Here is a 17902-nt window from a genome sequence, read left to right as displayed (position 1 = left end):
TATGCCAATGACTCCAGAATTTACATTTCCAGCCTAGACCTTGTCTCCAAACCTCTAACTGGTATATAGTCAGCTGCCCACTTCAATCTCTATTCAGATGACTCACATTTCAAATTTGACATGACAAAAATTGCAGTCTTCATGCTGTCCCACAAATCTTCTCCTCCTGGTGTTGCCCCACACACACCCTGTCTCAGCACCTACCAGCGGCATAGGTCAATGCTCAGGAGTCATCCTTGACTCTCCCTCTCTCCTTTCCATCCTGTTGGCCAACTTATCCAGCAGATTGTCCCTCCAAAGTTGATCTCAGCTCTCCACACTCGTTTCCACTTACAGTGCCATCACCCTACCCACAGCTATCACCATCTCTCAGCTAGATGACGACATCAGTTTCCTGATCTCGCTGCTCCCGTTCTAAACCATTCTCCATCTAGGAACAACGGTTATGTTTTAAAAACCTAGATCAACTCCTTCCCACTGTACTTTGGATAAAATAAGAATTCCTAACCATGGCCAATGAGGCCATTTATTATGATCTGATCCCACCTGTATTTTGAACTTCTCCACCTATGTTTCATGTGACTTTTTTTTTTTTTGGATGATTTATCTTTTTTTATTAACATATAATGTATTCTTTATTTCAGGGGTACAGATCTGTGATTCAGCAGTCTTAAACAATTCACAGCGCTCACCATAGCACATACCCTCTCCAGTGTCATCACCCAGCCACCCCGTCCCTCCCACCCCCTCTCCACCGCAGCAACCCTGTTTCCTGAGATTAAGAGTCTCTTATGGTTTCATCTTGTTTCATTTTTTCCTCTCTTCCCCTATGATCCTCTGCCTTGTTTCTCAAATTCCACATATCAGTGAGATCATATGATAATTGTCTTTCTCTGACTGACTTATTTCACTTAGCATAATACCCTCTAGTTCCGTCCACGTCATTGCAAATGGCAAGATTTCATTTTTTTTTCCCGATGGCTGTTTCATGCCACTTTCATCCTTCCCTCCCGCAATCACTATGCTCTGCACACCTAAATTAGCCTTCTTCTAATTCCTCAAACACATCGATCTCCTCTCCACCTCCGGGATTTCCCATTTCCCTAGAAGGCTCTTCCCCTGGGTCTTCGTAGTATTAACTACCTCAGTGTTTAGAAGAAAATATATGAGTATCTTGCCCTCTTCCTATAGGAACCACCAAACTACTGGGCTTTGCTTCTAGTAGAAAGACAATGGGCCCCTGTTCACAGAGCCTTCACATTAGAGGAGTGCACAAGCCACTTTGGCAGCCAGGCAGGCTGTTTACTGGAGTTGTCTAAGGGATGCCAGCTTCCCGACAAAGTTGCAATCACCTCTCTGCTGGGAAGACAAACCCACCAGTCCCATAAGAATTGTGCCCAGCCCCTCGGACTGGGAGCAGAGGACCCCCGGTTCTCATTGTCTGGAAAGCTCAGAGTGAGGACTCACGGCCATTTTCAAACAACCCTGCTCTTGGAACTACAACTTATTTCTTGTCTTTTTCCTCCACTAGACTGAAAGCCAGAGCCATATCTCTTTTGTCTCCTCCTGTATTCCCAGCATCTAGCAAAGTGCTGGGCATCTATGAAGCGCTCAATAAACACTTGTTGAATAAATGAATAGCTGGACAGGAGGAAAGGAAACAAGAAAATATGTCCAAGATCACAGCCAAAACAAACACAGTGATTTCCTATGAGGCAACAGAAAAAATCAGAAACTCTAATCTTGCAGGAATGGTTCCAAGTTATTGAAGTCTTTCTCAAATCATATTTCTGATCAAAGCAATTCCACAGAGATTAACTTGAGCCCCAGTGGAGCCCCGTGCAGTTCAGGTGCACAGCGGCCCATGGCGTGGGGATTCTAGTGCCGGTAGTGCCCGCTGTGACACGGGTCACGCTTCGTTGAGTCAGTCCAGTACAAGCCCTTAAAGGAAAATGGGGCCTTCGTATCAGATCCTTCCTACTGCTCACGTTGATATACGTGTAGGAGTTGATATACATGTAGGAGATGATGTCAGCGCTGTGCACACGTCCGCTGGGACTCATTAACCTTTCCTGCACACCCGCAACTGGTGTGCCTTCCCGCCCCACAGTCGCCACCTGTGTCTGTCTGCAGGCTGCTTTCAGGCTGCCAAAGACCACTTTGCCTGATAGCCCCAAGTTCCTGGGAATTCAAACCTCCCCAGGGGCAACCCTTAAACCAGTGGTTCTCAACTGGGGGGTAATTTTGACCTCTGGGGGTGAAAATGTCTAGAGGCATTCTGGGTTGTCATCCCTGGCTGGGGGAGGGGTTGGGAGAATCCTGGCGTCCAGCAGGCGGAAGCCAGGGATGCTGCTGAACACACTACAATACAGGGGACAGACTCCTGCAACAAAGGACAAAGAACTAGCCCCGAAATGTCAGTAGTGTCCAGGTTGAGAAATTCCACCATAAACAATGACTGACAGGCAGGGAAGTCTTTTGTGCTGGATCTGGAAAATTCTGAGATAGGATCTATACTCTCTCCAGAGCTCTCCTGTCAGACTGAGCTAAAATTACCTCCTTGGAAGTCTGCCTGCTATTGTGTCCTTATGTGGCTTCCTTCTCCCTGTCCACTTCCCCACTGCCCCACCAATTTTTCCTAAGAACACTTCCGAATAAACCACTTCTATTCAAATCCACATCTCAGGGTTGCTTCTAAGAGGAAAAACCTAAAACAATATGTACACGTGGATACTTAAGGACAACTACATATTTCGTGTACACAGTATGGAATAGGTTACTAAATGGTGGTTATGCCCTAACAGAACCCATGGGGTTGCGCAAGCCCCTGAGGAGGGCGTCAGAGTATCCTAAACCCAAACCAAGAAAGCATGGTATGATAGGAAAAGAAACTAAAAAGTTAGGAAACCCGAGTCATCTCTGAGACTAAGGAGTCATGAGATCGTAAGTGAATCACAGCCATATGGAAAATGAGAAAAGAGAAACTGGATAATTGCTAAGATCTTTTTCTCTAACATTCTATTTTTCCTCAGAACAGTGGTTCTTAACCAGGGGCAATTTTTGCCCCCCCTAGGGAACATTTGGTAATGTTTGGAGACATTTTTGGTTGTCATAACTGGGGCAGGGATGCATCTAGTGAATAGAGGGCAGAGAGGCTGCTCAACATTCTACATTGTACAGGGTAGTCCCCCCCAGTCCCACCCGCCCCAACAAAGAATTCTCCAGCCCAAAGTGTCAGTAGTTCCGAGGTTGAGAAACCCTGTCTTACAGAGACAAATTAGATATTAGCTTAAGGAATTCCTGATGGTTACAACTATTAAATGAGGCGATATGTTGAAGGGAACCATATAGCGTAGTCTCTAAATACACCTTTAAGAACAGCATAGACTATAGGGGCGCCTGGGTGGCTCAGTTGGTTGAGCATCTGCCTTCAGCTCAGGTCATGATCCTGGGGTCCTGGGATTGAGCCCTGAGTCAGGCTCTCTGCTCAGCAAGGAGCCTGCTTCTCCCTCTACCATTCCCCCAGCTTGTTTTCTCTCTCTCAAATAAATAAAACCTAAAAAAAAAAAACAAAAAACCAGCATGGACTATAGACACTTTTCTGTGTAAGATTCTTATTCTAAACAGAACTTGAAATGTTATGTGGCAGAACTAAGCACCTGTGCATGTACCTAGAGACAGAGGACAGCAGGGACCTGAATCTTAGCAAGTTGTACTGATTCTGAAGAATCAACTCTCAGGCATGTATGAGGATTTAAATATTCAATGAGTGCACATCCCTCTCCCCTGCGATCACCGAAGAAACCTCCCTCACATGTCCATTCACCTGTGGATACAATTCTGGGGGCCAAGTTTTCTCCTCTAAACATGTTCCTTGAATGGAGAAGAAAAAGTTTCCCAAAATCATACACAGGTAAGTGCTAGAGAAAGCTAATTATTTTATAGCTGACTTATTAGAGTTAATAAAAGATTTTAGTATACAATGTATTTACTTATGAGTCTGGTTTATTAATATGACAGGCAGTAAGATGACATCATAGTTAACTTTGACTTCACATTCCTGTTGGTCCAAACCTCTCACGCCCTTTTTAAACAAAGAGGTGGCAGTAAAATCCAACATATTGTGTAACGAGCCAATGTCACATATTACTTAGAAAACTCTACACTCCCAACAGGAAATTCTAGAAATGAAAAGGTTTCTCATTTTCATTATCAGATAGGCGCCCTGTTCCAGTAACCACAACAGGTAGGCTAAAATGAAAACATTCACTCCTGGATTGTTGGTTTCTTAGAAAGTGATTTAAGAACAAACTTCGTTTTTGAAGTAGGTCTGACATCATGAATTTTCTTTCATCTTTGATAATGATATTTGAAATGTGCATCAGAAATCTTCTAAGGTGCTGAAATTTTTTTTTTAATTAAGACTAGTGGCTGTCCATTGAAATGTAGGGTGGCAGTTGAGCTGGAGCCCAAAGTTTTCATTTGGCTCCAGAGATGGATGGCCTACACCCTGCACTTCACTCAAGCCTGGCTCATCAGGAACTGGGCAAGGACTGGCATACTCTCCTCTCTCTGGTGTCTCTGGTAGACCCCCTCATCAGGAGAAGGGTCTAGATCCTAAGTACTACAACTCACACCACAAAGCGCTTCAACCACCTGCTGTCAACTGCCAAACGAATACGTGTTTAACAGTCTCTTGACATTTCAGATCCAAGGTCTCAAAGCTGAATATTTACTCTAATACAACTGCCCCTGTTTTAGTCAGAAGAAAAGTAAATATGTTAAGCTGTAATTCATACTGCTTATGGTTATTTAATGCAAAATTTTAAAAAAAATGGCAATTTTTTTTTTTTTACCCATGTTATGCCTTTCATCTCATGGGGATACTGTATATAATTGAAGAAAATGGAATTAACATTTATTGACATTCAACTCCGGATTTTCCAATATGCTTCAGTAAAATACATTCGTTCTTCAAAGTGTGGGGCGACTGCAGGTACTGGTTCAAATGAAGGCTGTTTTACTGCCGCTTGTAGTATTTAAGAAATAGTAATAAACTTAAAAACAATATTTCTTTTATTTCTTCACAGGTCGACATATCAATCCTTATTTGATGTGGAAACAACAAAAAATCAAGGCAAAGCACACCCTCAAAGTAAGATATGTTTCCCGTCCAGTCATATCCAAACGAGACAGGGAAGGGAAGTAATGTAATTCAACTAGGTAGATCTCTATTTGGTTAAATAATAAATAAATGATTTTTAAAGCATACTTATTAAAGGAACGGCTCCTAGTAGCAGGCAGCAGAGCAAGTAGAATTAATTTTATCAATAACTAAGGCAAAGATAAAATAAAATGACTGAACTTCGAATTACGCAGACATCGGCCTGAATAACATTTGATATCTCAATATTTCCTCTTCCATAACTAAAATGGACAGTGACTTGTGTAATAAAGTTGTTATACATTCTAAAACAATTTTAACCAAAATATAGCATTTAATACATTACCTGGAGATATAACAGGTACTTGATGTCTGCTGAATCACTACACTAGAGATCAGTAAACATGAGTTCCTAATTAGCTAATAAATCTATGCCACATTGACTTGGCACCCCACTTTTTTTAAGATTTTATTTATTTATTTGAAAGAGAGAGGGCATGAGTGGAGGGAAGGGGCAGAGGAGTGGGGACCCTGATGCTGGGCTCAATCCCAGAACCCCAGGATCATGATCTGAGATGAAGTCAGACGCTTAGCCGACTGAGCCACACAGGTGCCCCTGGACCCCAGTTCTTTGTTATAAAATGTTCATTTTGCTTCTAGGGTTCCATGGCTCTAAAATCAATCAGATGGGCTAAATAACTAATAATATTTTAAAATAGGAATTATCCCATTGTTTCTGTTTCTCCAGAGTACCCTGCCTAATACAGACGTTTTCCTAGAGAAAGTGATTCCAGGCTGAGACTCTCATAGTATGTAGAAATTAGGTAGGTAAAGTGAAGACGAAAGGGGAAGGCAGTGGAAAGCAGCATGAGCATAGCCCCAAAGGGCAAGACTGTATATGAGGCATTCATATATAAACTGTAAGACCTGAGCTAATGATACCACGTACTAAGATGCTATCAGAGTCTGTCTCTTATTTGTGTCCTGAGAAAATAAGAGATAAGCGTTCCCAGAGAATATGGATTTACATATTATCAAATTACTTCTCTTTTTCTCAAGAAAGACTATTTGAAGAGACTTCTGGCATGTAATTAATCTCTCTTGGTTAATATTAACTATTGCTATTTAACTTGAGTCAGACTCAGTTTGGAAGCTAACCATTAATGATCATTCTGTTACATGAAAATCAGCTGAGGCGTCCCCCCTCATTGTGATAGACACGTATGTGAGGCAGAATGTAAATACATGCTGAATAAACTAAAAATTAAAAATTTTAAATGACTGGCACATAGATTTAGTTATAAGACTTAAAAAAATACCGAGATACAGTCTTCTCTGGATCCCACATAAAATAGATACTTGGTATACATTGGTTGATTTGAAAAGCCACTTCTAGACAGGATTAAGTCATATATCTTTATAAGATAAACTATTTCTCATGTACTTATAGTTTATAATTTTCTTTGGTTATGGACATTAACCTCTTCAAACAGACATGATCACACTTAAAAGCCAATTAGCAATGGTGGTAAGTGATGTTTTACTCCTGTTTTTTCCTCCATGCTTGGAAGCTAGAAGTTTGTACGTATTTATTTTCTCATCGGCTCTCCATCTCCATGACAAAATTATTTGGAAACTTAGCAGATAGTGGTACTCGTAAGTGTAGCCATATCCTAAGGACAGTTCATCTTAGAGTAAGTACATTCCTCAGTAGCTTTAGCTCTGAGAACTTTTAACTTCCCTAGCAAACGCTGCCGTAATACGCCAAAGAGAAAATGACCTCCCTGCCATGTTGGTTAACAATGCAGATGATAAATTGCTCTCAGGTAACTTTCAGTACCACCACCCCACAAGAGGGGGAAAGACAGCACTGCATGAAGGAATTGCTCTCCTTCAAATGTATGGACATATAAACTAATTTATCTTTGTAAGTATAAAATTTGTAATTTTATATTATGAACTAGTATTTTCCTAATAAGGAAAACTCCTGAAACTTGCAGAAAATATTGTGACAGAACAGGGAATCTCAGTCTTTAACACATAATACCAATATAAGACTACATTTCTTTCAAAACAGCTATATACCATACTTGGAATGAAAAAGCTGTTTCTCATCATTTTCTTCCTAAGGCAGAAGAAATAATAGAGGACTGTCACTTTCAGATAAGTAAACTAAGATGAGAAAAAGTATCCAAAGTACACTTTGAATACTTTCAAATGACCCTGTAATAAAAATGGAAATCTTGCTGGAATGCGAGCAGCACACAAAGATGAGGCAGGTGTTTTCTAACAACAATTTCCCTATTCGGAAAACCGATCATTATTTGAGCTGTTTGAGCTGAGCTCCAGTCATCCAAACCTCAAAATGCCATATTCTTGGGATGCAGATTCACATGAGGAGGAGGAGCATGACTGGAGATGTTCTCTGACAAGCCAGAGACGAATTCTGCACTGATCAATTTCTCTTACCCTCCTTGTGCTATGAAGCCTCTCAAACAAGCATAATACAAACCCCATCTAGTTTCCTTACCCTGTGGACGACAGTGCCGTATTTCCTTCATAGCTCATACAGTGCTTAGAGTTACCCCCGCTAATGCAGTGATAAATGGGTTAAAAAAAAAAAATTTCCCTCAAAAATGAAGACAAGTGTTTTTTAAAAGGAGAGAATAATGAACTGTGTTAAATACTTCAAAGGCCACCAATAAAACAGAAATTAAAAACTGGAGACTTCAGACATACATTTATGTATTACCAAAATGTGAGGGGAATTCTTAAAACTACACTTCAGAGGACCTGGGTATCTGAGAGACATCATAAAACGGGATTATAACTTAGCAGCAAGCTGAAACTTCAATTAAGTGAAAACTTGCCTAGCCAAAGACTCTGAATAGGTGAGGATGATTAAAATGGTATACAGCAAAAGGGAAAGCAGCAGAAAGAACTGTGTGAGTCCAGGAGAACGACAGTAAAAATGGACACAGATGGTAAGGATCTTCAGCAATCCCCCGTCAGGGGCACAGTGCTAAACAGGCCACACCAGAGCCTGGGTAATAGCTCTGTCTACAATCCACTTCCCTTTGCTTTGATTTCATGCTCTCCACACAATCATCTGGCTTCCAAAATAAAATTATGTAGGTGCCTTGACATAAAACAGATTAATTGTGAAGGCAGACATAAATACTTCTGTCAATGGAAGGGACTATCTTCCCTTTATAAATTAGTAAACTGGTATTGTAGTTTGTAAATCAGCCTTTGCAAAGTGTTGTTAGCTGAGCCAATTGTCCAAATTCATTAGTGTTCTGACAGAATGAACATTCTAGCCTTGCAAAACTGGGTGCCCAGACGCTGCCCTTAGAGACTTCACTCAGGCGGAGCTGTCCTGAGCAGTGCTGGTCTCCCCGTCATTCCCACCCCCTTTCTGCAGCAACACCCAAGCTTATCTACTCTCTTACGGCAAGCAACAGCAATTACACAAGGTCTTGAAACATGTTTTTCTACTTTACAAAGGAATAATTTGAGTAATTAAACCGAATTTTCCCAAATGTGGCCCAAAGACCAAAAGAATAACCTTCCAACATCTTGATTTTAAAAATAAAGTATATGTATTTTGTTTATTTTCCTCATTCCTAGGACTGAAAAAATAATAGTTATTAATAATATTAAACATTAATAAGGAACAAGGGCTTTGACAAATGTCCATCGACTGATGAATGGACAAAGATGTGGGGTGTGTGTGTGTGTACATGTATATATAAAATGGAATATTACTCAGCCATCAAAAAGAACGAAATCTTGCCATTTGCAATGATGTGGATGGAACTAGTGTACAATGTTAAGTGAAATAGAGAAAAGAAAAATACCATGATTTCACTTATATGTGGAATTTAAGAAACAAAACAAATGAACATAGGGGAAGGAAAAAAGAGAGAGAGATAAAGGCAAACCATAAGCGACTTAAAAATAGAGAACTGAGGGCTGATGGAGGGAGGTGCATGGGGGATGGGCTGGATGGGGGATGGGCATTAAGAAGGGCACTCGTGATGAGCACTGGGTGTTATATGTAAATGATAAATCACTAAATTCTACTCCTGCAACCAATATTATACTATATGTTAACTATAGAATTTAAATAAAATTTGGAAGAGAAAAAAGGAACAAGGGCTTTGAAAAATTCAAAAGGTTAATTACATTTTAATGTCTGAACTGCCTAAAGATAAAACTAAATAACCTGGGATTTGGCAATGTTTCTTGGATACGACACCAAAGGCCCAGGCAACAAAAGTAACAACAGACAAATTAGACTTCATAAAAATTTTAAAATTTTGTGCATCAAAAGGCAGTATCACCACAGTAAAAGGCAGGTCACAATATGGAAGAATATATTTGCAAACCATATATCTGATAGGGAATTAATAACCAGAACATATAGAAAACTCCTAAAACTAAATAAACAAAAAAACCCCAATTAAAAATGAATAGGCATTTCTTCAAGAAAGACATACAAATGGCCAATAAGCACATGAAAAGATAATCAACGTCACTCATCATCAGGGAAATGCAAATCAAAGCTACAATGAGATACCACCACATACCCACTAGGACTACGATAAAAAAAACAACAGAAAATAACATGTGTTAGTAAGGATGTGGAGAAATTGGAAACTTTGTTGTTCCCACCCCGTTGATAGGAATGTAAAATGGTACAGTGGCTACGGAAAATATTATGATGGTTCCTCAAAAAATTGAAGATGGAATTATTAGTTGGTTGAGCATCCAACTCTCGATTTCGGCTCAGGTCGTGATCTCACGGTCCTGTGGTTGAGCCCCGCAGCTGGCTCTGCACTCAGCAGAGAGTCTGCTTGTCTCTCTCCCTCTGCTCCTCCCCCAGCTCACGCTATCTATCTCTAAAACAAATAAAATCTTTAAGAAAAAATGGAATTATTGGATCCAGCAAGTCTACTTGTGAGTACATACATGAAAGAACTGAAAGTAGAATCGCGAAGAAATATTTGTACACCCATGTTTGTATCAGCATTATTCACAACAGTTAAAATACAGAAGCAACCCAAGTGTCCACTGTGGGATGAATGAATAAGCAAAATGTGGTATATACAGGCAAAGGAATATTATTCAGCCATAAAAAGGAAGGAAATGCTGACACATGCTGTAACATGATGAACCTTGAGGACATTCTGCTAAGTAAAATAATCCAGTCACAAAAGGATAAATTCTGTATGATTCTACTTACATGAGAGACCTAGAATAGTCAAAATCATAAGAGACAAAAAGCAGAATGGTGGTCGCAAGGGGCTGGGAGAGGATAGAGAAATGGGGAGCTCTTTAATGGGTACGGAGTTCAGGTTTTACAAGATGGAAAGAGTTATGGTGATGGATGGTGGTGATGGCTGCAGAACATTCTGAATATATTTAGAACTAATGAACTATACACTGAAAATTGGTTAAGATGGTAAATATTATGTTGTGTCTGTTACCACAATATCAAAAAACTAAAAAAAAAAATCAGAAAACTTCATAGCCTAGGTATGTGTATGAATTTCACTGTGGTCTACCTACTTCAATAACTCGATAAATCACCCTGAGGGCTTCTTCAAGATTCACAAGCTGGTGCAAATTATTGCCACTGTGACTCACTGTTAGTGAAGGAAGTGTGTCACACCCCTGGGCATATAGGGGAAGAAGAAAAGCCAAGTCAAAAACTATTATCTTGTTTCACATACCCAGGTAAGATCATTTGTGGAAAAAAAATTGTTTTAATGTTTTCAGCTTTCAAGAAGGAACCAGGAATAGGAACCCCTAGAGCATGTATTATTTATTATCCACATGGCGGAAATGGAATGCTAGACACATGAGCAACTCCTGCCCATCAGAACCATACTCTCTTAAGCCAAATAAACAAAGGCATCATTCCAAACATTTTCCCATTTTCTTGTTTCTGCAACTTACTTTCTCCTGGACTAGGAAAGGGGAAACTTTTCCCTTTGTTATTTCTCAAGCTTAGTTTTTTCTGGACTGGAAAAAGAAACAAACTTGACTGTAGATCAAATCTGTCATAATGTTTCCCTCATTCTTCCAATCCTGTTGGAATCATCTCTTCCCCTTCCTTTCAAGAAAACAGATGTCATTTTTCTAATTCTACAAGATAAAGGACATGCGTGCGGGGTGCATGGACAGACACAGACACACACCCATAAGCCAAATCCTACTGCCTAATGTGGTTTTCTGAGCCCCTGATGTCACCATTTCCCTACAAAAGTCCACTATCCTTAGCTCACCCTCCTTCTGCCTTGCCCATAGGTTTCAAAATAATAAAAATATCTTTAAGAAAAAAAGAAATGAGGGGCGCCTGGATGTCTCAGTTGTTAAGCGTCTGCCTTTGGCTCAGGTCATGATCCCGGGGTCCTGGGATCGAGCCCCGCATCGGGCTTCCTGCTCGGCGGGAAGCCTGCTTCTCCCTTTCCCACTCCCCCTGCTTGTGTTCCCTCTCTCGCTGTCAAATAAAATAAAAATTTAAAAACTTAAAAAAAAATGAAATACTTTCAGAAAAGACTCAAGTACTTTTTCAGTGTCCCAGAGAAGAAACTGTACTTAGTTAATAAACAATCTAGTTTTACCATTTTAAGAAAATGCCTTTGATACCTTTTGCCTTCCCTTCCTTTAGCTTCCAGCCTTAAAAGCCAGAAAAGGATTGGGTGTTTGGGTGGCTCAGCTGGTTGAGCGTCTAACTCTTGATTTCAGTTCAGGTCATGATCTCAGGATCTTGAGATCAAGCCCCACATTGGGCTCCCCACTCAGCGGGGAGTCTGCTTCTCTCCCTCTACCCCTCCCCTGGCTCACTCCTGCTCTCTCTCTCTAAAATAAATAAACAAATCTTTTTTTTAAAAAAAGCTAGCAAAGGATTGACATTTGACTACATTGAGGTGTATAAATATGAACACACACACACACAAAGTAAATGCAGAAAATCAAACATATTTTCTTTTTGCCCCTTCTAGATACTCTGAAAATGAATTTCCTACAATACAAAGATGTCCACTGTCTTTTTTTGCCTAACTCAGTAAAAACAAAATCACATTTAGAAAATCAACTTCATCTCTACTGTCTTCTAAAGCCAGGAAAACCCAAACACACAAGCAGCACAGATAAAAATTATTTGCACGTGGGTTGTTCTTAAAATCATCACAGTATTTGCCTGGGTTAAGAACTCTGAGGTGGTTCTTTTCAAATGGTCACTGGACATCTATGTTCTGTTTTAGCTCAGAGTAACTTAAGGAAAATAGCATCTTTAAATGTATCTTTAAAAAAAAACCCTAGATAGTAACTCACAATATATGAACGAGTATTTGAAGTAAACTAACAAGGAAGGAAACTGAAGGATGACAATCAGTATATGAAGCAGTTATACAGAAGGAAAGACCAGGAACGGATTTTCTGATCTTCTATTTGCTCGCTTACTGCATAAAATCCATCAAATTGTATTTGGAAATATTCTGTACATTCTGATATATTCACTAGAATATAAACTCTCGGGGGTGGGGACCTATTAGATGCATTCCCAGCACCTAAAATGAGGGGCACAATGTTGTTAGCTACCCAGTATTTATTTGTTGAATAAATATCCCTATGTTGTAGGCAGATGGGCATTTACACTAGAGGACTCTTCAGGTCTTTTCCAGACATAAGAGTCAAAGATTTCACTATCTTAGGCCAAACTAATTTTCGGATTTTCTATCAAGAAAGCAAAAACTAAGCATGAGTTTTGGTAAACAGTAGGGAGAGGGAGGGAGGAAGGAGGGAAGGGAACAGGGCTGAGGAAAGGAGGGGGAAGGAAATCTGAATTACAAGGTGTCTTGTGTTAGAAGAAAGAATATACAGTATCAGGAAGCATACAGGCACCTCATAGGACAACATCCTTACCTTCCCGCTTCGTCCTTAACCGCTTTCCATAAGCTTTCCTTCCTCCTTTTTTTTTTTTAAAGATTTTATTTATTTATTTGACAGAGAGAGACAGCGAGAGCAGGAACACAAGCAGGGGGAGTGGGAGAGGGAGAAGCAGGCTTCCCGCTGAGCAGGGAGCCCGACGTGGGGCTCGATCCCAGGACCCTGGGATCATGACCTGAGCCGAAGGCAGACGCTTAACGACTGAGCCACCCAGGCGCCCGCTTTCTTTCCTCCTTGAGGCCTCTCTTCCTTCTGGCTGCCAATCTGTTCTCCTTCCCAGGGCTCCTTTTCCATTACGAGTAAGAAAACATGACTCAGCAATCCTCCCCACCTTCCTCATCTCCAGACTCATTATCCATTGAGGACCTGTCCTTAACACTGAGACATATGTGGGGTTAGGCTTGTTTCTCTTACAGCCTCTTCCCTGAATCCTGTCCTTAAATTCTATTGCAGAGGGGCGCCTGGGTGGCTCAGTCGTTAAGCATCTGCCTTCAGCTCAGGTCACGATCCCACGGTCCTGGGATCGAGCCCCGCATCGGGCTCCCTGCTCCGCGGGAAGCCTGCTTCTCCCTCTCCCACGCCCCCTGCTTGTGTTCCCTCTCTCGCTGTGTCTCTGTCAAATAAATAAATAAAATTAAAAAAAATTCTATCGCAGAAGCCCTCCAAATCTCTCATTCTATCCTTCCAGGGTTAGACCTGTCAACGATCCAATCTTCTGCTCTCTTCTTTTCTACAGAAGTCATTCGAATCCTGTTTGGGCTGGTAAATAACTTAAATAGGTTATTTACATCATACAGGAAATTTTCAATCTAAGTATCCTTCTTACTTTATACAGGAATCAAACAACTGCAGGAAATAAATGTTTTAAATAAATTAATACAATTTTTGTGCTTGGTAATAATACATAGTAAGCTATTATCATGCAATAATGAGGTAAAATCTGATTAATATCTCAGCAATCTACAAAATTTCAGATTAAATGCTACTGAATAGAATCATGTTATAAACACTGTTGATCAGAATTTTTTTTTCTAGGCCAGAATTCCTAGTGTGAGGCTATCATATTTCTATTTTCTAGAATTAAGAAATGCATCAAATGAATTTAAAAAGTAAATTTACTAATAAGGTAAATAATCCAGCATTCTCTCTCTCAACGGGGTGATATTAGCCTTCAAGTCCCACCATATTGTGCAATAAGACATGACTCAATGCATTCATTCTTTTTTTTCTGTTTATTCATTGCTCTACCCCAAACACTCAAAACACTGCCTTATCAGCTAAGTGAATGAATAAACAGATATGTACTTCCCGCATGCCAGGTACTATGCTAGCCTCAGGAACACAGCAACAAACATAACCCCGTTCTCATGGAAACCGCACTGGAGAAGATGTGCTGAATTGAACGAAAATTATGTTAATTATTCAATCACAATTATGATAAAAGCAATAAAGGAGAGTTACATATGAAAACAGAATCTAACACTGCCTAAGATGTAAAAAAAAAAAAAAAAAGACTCTGAGGAACACACATTTAAGCTAGCACCTAAGGGGGGGCGTCGGGGAAGATTAGCAAAGGAAAGCACAAAGAGGAAAACTATTGCACAGGATGAAATGATGTGTGTGAAATCCTTAAGAAGGGAGAGGTGTACTGCTTCCCAAGAACTGAAAAAAGGTCAGTGGGAAAGATGAGGCTGGAATGAAAGGCAGAGCTCAGACAATGCAGGGCCTTGTAGATTGAAAAGTTTTGGATTTCGCACCAAGAGCAATGGTAACTAAGGAGTGACCATTTTATTTGTATTTAAAATGTATCACCCTGGCTGCTGGGTGGAGAATGGTTTAGAGGGAAACCAGGAGGCAGGAAGACCAACTTGGGGGGCGGGGTGGAGAGTGAAGAATTTATAGGTGGGAGGTGATGCAGTCTTTGACTAGAGATGTTACAGTGGGGATGCAGAAGTGGGTGGATTCAAGATACACACAGCACACACACTACTGAATAAGGTGATTGATTGAGTATGGGTGATGAGAGAGAGAAGTTCCAAGGTGGCTCCTAGCTTTCTGGGATGAGTAACCAGGTGGATGACAGCTCTTTTTATTAAGATGGGGAAACAATGCAGGCCAGACTGTGGTAGAATGGGAAATCCAAAGTCTGGTTTGGTATATGTTCTAGAAAAGATGTCCACATTAGCCAAATGATAGTGGAGCTCATTAGTAAACTAGGGCAGGGATAAAAATTTGGCAGCCTTTGGCCAGTAGATGGGAAGCCATGGGAATAGATGAGATTGCCCCAAGAAATAACATAGAGTGGGAAGAGAAGAGGGCCAAGTCCTCAAGAAGTCCTTAATGTTTAAAGTGCACAAAGATGAGCCAACAGAGAAGAAAGGAAAGGTAAAGAGACAGCAAACAGAGCATAATGACATGAAAGCTAAGGAAAGATGTGATTTCAAGGAGGGAGAGTTCTATCGTTAAGAAAGTTTATGAGTGGGGCACCTGGGTGGCTCAGTCATTAGGCATCTGCCTTCGGCTCAGGTCATGATCTCAGGGTCCTGGGATCGAGCCCGCATCGGGCTCCCTGCTCAGCGGGAAGCCTTGCTTCTCCTTCTCTCACTCCCCCTGCTTGTGCTCCCTCTCTCACTGTCTCTTTCTCTGTCAAATAAATAAAATCTTAAAAAAAAAAAAAAGAAAAAGAAATGCTTAAGCAAAAACAAAGACAAGTGATTTTTGCTTACCATCTCATTTTTTATTATCAGCTTCTGTTTTTCTCATAATATGAACAGCTATTAACAGAAGAGTGTGTTTCTTTTTATATTTCATGTAAAGCTTCAAAGGAACGACCCTCATCTGCATTCGGTACCTCCTACACCTGAAAAAGGCTTAAGTAAAACTAACTAAATATTTGGGAACTTAGCTGTATCAATACTAGCCTAATTGAAAAGTCTTTAAAATGAAAAGATTTTTTTTTTTATTTACCTAGGATTTTTTTTAAAACATCTTCTTTTTCTTTTTTTAAAGATTTCTATTTATTTGACAGAGAGAGAGAGACAGCAAGAGGGAACACAAGCAGGGGGAGTGGGAGAGGCTTCCCGTGGAGCAGGGAGCCCGATGCGGGGCTCGATCCCGATCCCAGGGTCCTGGGATCATGACCTGAGTCGAAGGCAGACGCTTAACGACTGAGCCACCCTGGCGCCCCTTTACCTAGGATTCTAAGACATACAAGAAACCAAGAAATCACACTTTTTCTGAAATTATACATTATATACCTACTGCAATATTAAAAATTAAATAATTTAAAATTGAGTTAAATACATGACTACCTATAATAAATTTAGGAATTGAGAACTTTAATAGAACACAAAAGTAATTGCCCAAATAAAATTCTAAATTTTTTTAAAACAACGTCTGTTATTTATTATCTAAAAGCCAATACACTTATTTGGTGGCTATTAAAATAGGTGCATTTACAGAGGATTTTTAAGGCAGTGAAACTACTCTGTATGATACTAGAGTGGTGGATATATGACATTATGCACTTGTTAAAACTCACAGAATGGACAATACCAGGAATGAAACTTAATGTAATCTACAGACTTCGGGTGATAATGCTGTGTCAACATATGTTCATTGATTTTAACAAATGTTTTCACGCTGGTGGGAGATGCTGATGATGGGGGAGGCTGTGTGTATGTGGGGGTAAGGGGTATCTGGGAACTCTTTGTACTTCCTTCAATTTTGCTATGAACCTAAAATTGCTCTAAAAAATAAAGTCATTTGTCTCAAAGATTTAAAACACTACCATACAAGGTGATTTCTCTTGAAAGTTCATGTGAGTACTGACCAATATGCGATTTTTCACAAATCTAAGAAAAAAAATTATTTCCAAATGCAGTGTTAGAGAGTCCCTGTCAACTGTATAACATAAACCCTAGGGAGTGGAAGCAAAGGACATGTAAACTACGTATATTTTGTACCTTGTGCACATGGTACCTAGGAAAAGAGGAATTGTTTATTTGAAAAAATCTTAATGAGATATGCAGACCATAAGAACTAGAATGAAGAGGGTATGCTGAAGCTATACCAAAGTTATCTTCTGGCCTAAAATATCACCATCTATCTCTTGGCATCTGTAGAACAAGGTTAAGAGAGAAAGAAAAATGGAAGACCATGATCACAGAGCACTTGGTCCATTCATTAGCAAAACTAAAGTCAGATTTTCCAAGATCAAAGATGGCATTCTCTGTTTCTCCAAACAGCTGTTCTTTTTGGCCATAGCTTGTATAGCCAACTAACCTGACATTATGCCCACATACTGACTTCTAATGAGTACCTGAGAGAAACTGCAACAGAAAATATTTGCAGGGCACCTGGGTGGCTCAGTTGGTTAAGCGTCCGACTCTTGATTTCAGCTCAGGTCATGATCTCAGGGTCGTGAGATCGAGCCCCACATTGGGTTCTGCACTGGGCGTGGAGCCCACTTAAGATTCTCTCTCTCCAGGACTGTCCCTCTGCCCCTCCCCACAAAAAAAAAAAGAAAGAAAGAAAGAAAGAATTTACTACAATATGGTTTCTTTAAAATCATGGGAAAATAATGTCGTGGATTATAGAACAAATAGTTTAAACTAAAAAGGAGGAAATGATTATCATAAAATATTGAACTTGCTAATTAAGTTCATTTAATTCTGCTAATTAGGATGGACCATATGGATGATAATCTTACTCCAAATCCAATTAAAACAAAGGGTAAAATATTTGAGAGAGGAAAACATATAGCAAAATGTGTATACA

The sequence above is a fragment of the Eumetopias jubatus genome, unplaced genomic scaffold (assembly GCF_037043125.1).
Source record: "Eumetopias jubatus isolate StellerSeaLion01/CBP00866 unplaced genomic scaffold, mEumJub1_p1.0 scaffold_7, whole genome shotgun sequence".
Classification (NCBI taxonomy): domain Eukaryota; kingdom Metazoa; phylum Chordata; class Mammalia; order Carnivora; family Otariidae; genus Eumetopias; species Eumetopias jubatus.
Note: the sequence above shows the minus strand (reverse complement) of the source record.